A 5,298-nucleotide genomic window follows, 5' to 3' on the forward strand; every position below is an offset into this window, starting at 1 on the left:
GGATTTCGTACCAAGAGACTTTTTTGTAGGTATTGGTGTGTTACATATGTGTACCAATTTTTGTACATGTACGTGAAACATAGCTCGAGGTGCACTCCGTTGAAAGTGTATAGGTGGCGCTATCGAGCCATTTTGCCACACCCGATGGAATATTGGCCTTCAGATCTGTTCAGGCCAGGACTTTTATCACACATGTAAAGTTTGGGGAAGATCGGACATTTTATGCCTGAGTTATAACATCTTTTTTTCCCATGGCGAGACTTTGAATTTTGTCACGGCGCCATGGACACGCCCCTTAACGAAAGCTCAAGATCTTCACAATTTAACATTGCACAGGCCTTTAGATTATACTGACCATAAAAAAGACATTGATGTCAAAAAATTTCTAGGAGTAGTCTGTTCGAAGTGTAAAATATGTCACTTCCTGTTGCCTATAGGTGGCGCTATGACTATAACTGAATATGGGCATGTAAATATGTTCAGGTCAGGAGTCTAATTAAACATGTGAAGTTTTGGGCACATTGGACATTGTATGTCTGAGTTATAGTAACTTCATTTTTCATGGCGAATCATCGAAATTCGCCAGGCCGCCACAGACACGCCCTTTAACGAAAACTCAAAATCTTCGCAATTTAACATCGCAAAGGCCTTTAGATTAGGCATACCAAATTTGGTGTTGATCTGAATAAGTTTCTAGGAGGAGTTCGTTAAAATACAACTCATGGAAATGGCAAAAATGACAAAATTTGCTCATAATATTAAAAATAACCGACTTCCTGTTGGGTTTAGAATTTTGCTCTAAGAGACTTTTTTGTAGGTATTGGAGAGTTACATGTGTGTACCGATTTTCATACATGTACGTGAAACATAGCTCGAGGCGCACACCGTTGAACATGTATAGGTGGCGCTGTCGAGCCATTTTGCCACACCCACTTCTGAAACCCATATCAGATGTACATTTTCGCCGGTTCTGAGGTGTGTGCAAAGTTTCATGACTTTTTGAGTATGTTTAGGCCCTCAAAAATGCGATTCATCCTGGAGAAGAAGAATAAGAATAATAATTAAAGCTGCAAGCAGCGATGAACGGGCCCTCGCACCCGGGCTCACCGGCAGCGAGTGGCTCTAGTAAATAGGTGAACGGTGAGAAATATGCGTTTAAACTCATAAATATAAGTAGAATATATCAATGTTTATTCCATATATGTGCAAATCTTCCTGTTGCCAGCGGGTGGCGCTATCACTATAATGGAATATTGGCCTTCAGATGTGTTCAGGGCTGCACTCTTATCGAACATGTGAAGTTTGAGGAAGATCAAACATTTTATGCCCGAGTTACAACAACTTCTCTTGCTGTGGCGAGACATCAAATTTTGTCATTTTTGCCATGGACACGCTCTTTAACAAAAACTCAAGATTGCCACAATTTAACAGTACACAGGCCTTTAGATTAGACTGACCACAAAAATACATTAATGTCAAAAAATCTCTAGGAGTAGTTTGTCTCAGCGTAAAATATGTCACTTCCTGTTGCCAGCAGGTGGCACTATGACTATAATTGAATATGGGCATGTAGATCTGTTAAGGGCAGAAGTCTTATCTAACATTCAAAGTTTGGGGCAGATTGGACATTGTATGTCTGAGTTACAGCAACTTCCTTTTTCATGGCGAAACATCGAAATTTGTCAGGCCTCCATGGACACTCCCTTTAACCAAACCTCAAGATCTTCCCAATTTACCTTCGCAAAGGCCTTTAGATTTAACTGACCAAGTTTGATGTTGATCTGAATAAATCTCTAGGAGGAGTTCGTTAAAGTACAACCCCTGAAAATGCCAAAAACAACACCAATTTTGCAGAGAAAATTCTAAATAACTGACTTCCTGTTTGGATTCGGATTTTGTACCAAGAGACTTTCTCGTAGATATTGGTGTGTTACATGTGTGTACCGATTTTTGTACATGTACGTGAAACATAGCTTGAGGCGCACTCCGTTAAAAGTGTATATGCACTCTGTTGAAAATGTATAGGTGGCGCTATCGAGCCATTTTGCCACACCCAATGGAATATTGGCATTCAGATCTGTTCAGGCCAGGACCCTTATCACACATGTGAAGTTTGGGCAAGATCGGACATTTTATGCCTGAGTTATAACATCTTTTATTCCCATGGCGACACATTAAACTTCGTCACGGCGCCATGGACACGCCTTTTAACGAAAACTCAAGATCTTCACAACTAAACATCACACAGGTCTTTAGATTAGACTGAGCACAAAAATAACATTGATGTCATAAAATTTCTAGGAGTAGTTTGTCGCAGTGTAAAATATTTCACTTCCTGTTGACAATAGGTGGCGCTATGACTATAACTGAATATTGGCATGTAGATCTGTTCAGGTCAAGAGTCTTATCCAACATGTGAAGTTTGGGGCAGATTGGACATTGTATGTCTGAGTTACAGCAACTTCCTTTTTCATGGCGAAACATCGAAATTTGTCAGGCCGCCATGGACACGCCCTTTAACGAAACCTCAAGTCCTTCGCAATTTAACATCGCAAATGGCTTTAGATTACACTGACCAAGTTTGGTGTTCATCCGAATAAATCTCTAGGAGGAGTTCGTTAAAGTACAACCCCTGAAAATGGCAAAAACAACGCCAATTTTGCAGGGAAATTTCAAAATAACCGACTTCCTGTTGGGATTAGGATTTCGTACCAGTAGACTTTTTTGTAGGTACTGGTGTGTTACATGTGTGTACCGATTTTTGTACATGTACTTGAAACGGAGCTCGAGGCGCGCTATATTGAAAATGTATAGGTGGCGCTATCGAGCCATTTTGCCACACCCGATAGAATATTGGCCTACAGATGTGTTCAGGCCATGGACATGCCCCTTAACGAAAGCAGCGATGAACGGGCCCTCGCACCCGGGCTCACCGGCAGCGAGTGGCTTTAGTAAATAGGTGAACGGTGAGAAATATGCATTTAAACTCATAAATATAAGTGGAATATATTAATGTTTATTCCTATATGTGCCAATCTTTCTGTTGCCAGCAGGTGGCGCTATCATTATAATAGAATATTGGCCTACAGATGTGTTCAGGCCAGGACTCTTATCACACATGTGAAGTTTAAGGAAGATCGGACATTTTATGCCTGAGTTATAACATCTTTTATTCCCATGGCGAGACTTTGAATTTTGTCACGGCGCCATGGACACGCCCCTTAACGAAAGCTCAAGATCTTCACAATTTAACATTGCACAGGCCTTTAGATTATACTGACCATAAAAAAGACATTGATGCTAACAAAGCTTCAGAGAGACCTGCTGCAAGAAAGATGTGGTTGCTAAGAGCTTCCTCTCTGCATTTTAAGCACTGTGATGAAGTAGCCATCCATTGATCAACACAAAGTTTGCATCCGATCAGGCTTCTACAGAAGGTGGCAAATACTGGTTGATCAATGGGTCCTAAAAAACAAAATGTTACAAAAAAAAAAATCAGTTATTGTGCAGAGATGGGGTGTTTAAAAAAGGCAAACTTTATTATCCAACTACCTGGAAAAGGTACATAAAGGGGCAGTTTCCAATTCCTGGAAAGGGTTTAGATTAATCCAGGACTAGGCCTTAGTCGGCATTGATATATGTTAAGACATACAATTACAAGATGTTTTTAAATTTAGGCAGCTCAAACATGCATTTTCTGGGACTAGGATAAGCCCTGTCTGGGAAACCACCCCATAAACACAAATAATGATTATCTCATGCTATCAAAGCCCCAAAATAATTACTCATATTGTTATAAACTCTTTTGTGATTTTTATTCATTTTCAGAAAGCAAATTAAATGTTTTTATGAAATGCAAGCGGTTTCTGTCCCTCATTTTGGATCAAGTGAATACATCCAAACCCTTCCATCAGTTTATAAAGATATGGTTAACCTCTTACCTTTGCAGACTATGCAAGTGAAAGCTGCTTTTAATTTCTCTGTTTGGACTTCAGTCAAGGTTTTGGCAGGTGTTTGACTGGACAGCTCAGAAAGCTCTTTGATAGTTGAGATAACTTGCTGAAGGCCCTGTGACGCCAGCACCACTTCTTCTATCTTATCATAGACATCTTGTAGACTTGATGTTTCATCATCTTTCTGACTTGAGCTAAATTTAGTTTAAAATAAATTAGAATTGACTTGTGCATTTGAAAAAAATATTTACTCACAAATACTAATTCTGTACCTTCTTTTCCTCTTGCTGCCTTGAAATTCTGTGAAGTCGTGCTCTGCAATGGCAAATACCTTGCGGGCATTTTGATTCCAGTAGATGAATCCTGAGTACGTGGAGGTGACATGTCATGAAAAATTGTCATATTACTTTTGATGTTTAAAACAGATTAAAAATGCAAACAAATTGACAAATATGCACCTTTAGTTCCTTCAGAGTCAAGTATCTCATTGCCCTGGGCATCGGTGAGAATTACAGGATCATAACTGCCAAGAGCATCTTGAACTTTCCCAATAATGCCATGTACTGTAGCCTCACATTCCATGAAACGAACTACCAGCATCCTGCTTGGCCTCAGTTTGCCGTTTACTAAATCAGCTATGTAAATGGATCTGGAGACATTATGCACATGACAAATTCAGAAATTAATTTCTCTTTCACGTGCGCAAACACACACACACACACAATCTAAAGTATAAATCACTAAATTTTTAGGCGTTTTTATTAATAAATTATGCTACATGGAGCCAACTGAACCTGTGTGCTTTTCGACATTTTGGTGCCCATGATACAAATAGTAGTGTCTAAAATAAAATAGTAGTGTCTTTTGACTGTGAAAATTATCAATATAAATGAAATATAGCTGTTTTTCAAAGCTTTACTGAGAATCTTTCTAACATAACATGCATAAAATAACGATAAGTTACCTCTGAAATGATCGAGTCATGGCGGCTTTCGGAGGTCCTGCAACAGCCGCCACAGGTGAACCAGCAGCTGCAGAGGGTGGAGTATTGCGTGTAAAGGAGAAACGCTGGGAGGCTGTTGGGGTTGAGAGGGGTGTTCCTGGGGTGAGAACCCCTTTCTCCACTTCATCCCCATGGACCTCATAATGCCCACGTGCAGTGAAGTCTAGGGCACTGAAGTAACCCGACTGTGCCGGGAAAATAGCTATATTCGAATCATCTGTCAAATACAGAGTCTGCGATGAAACCTTAAAAACAATAGCAAGGTCAAGGTTAATAAACACAACTCCATGTGATAACACCTCTGTCTTTATGACTGATTTATGGCCGAATTGTTTTCATTTC

At 39.8% G+C, this 5,298-nt stretch overlaps 1 long non-coding RNA gene across 1 annotated transcript; it reads right to left on the bottom strand.

Moving 5' to 3' along the window:
- Window positions 1-3,337: 3,337 nt before the first annotated feature.
- Window positions 3,338-4,732, bottom strand: LOC132106198 (uncharacterized). Its single transcript, XR_009424069.1, has 3 exons — window positions 4,226-4,732; window positions 3,942-4,147; window positions 3,338-3,465 (listed from the first exon to the last, which is right to left on the bottom strand). It is a non-coding gene; the product is annotated as an uncharacterized LOC132106198 (long non-coding RNA).
- Between the last annotated feature and the right edge of the window lie 566 nt (window positions 4,733-5,298).

This window comes from Carassius carassius, chromosome 26 (genome assembly GCF_963082965.1).
Source record: "Carassius carassius chromosome 26, fCarCar2.1, whole genome shotgun sequence".
NCBI classification, from domain to species: domain Eukaryota; kingdom Metazoa; phylum Chordata; class Actinopteri; order Cypriniformes; family Cyprinidae; genus Carassius; species Carassius carassius.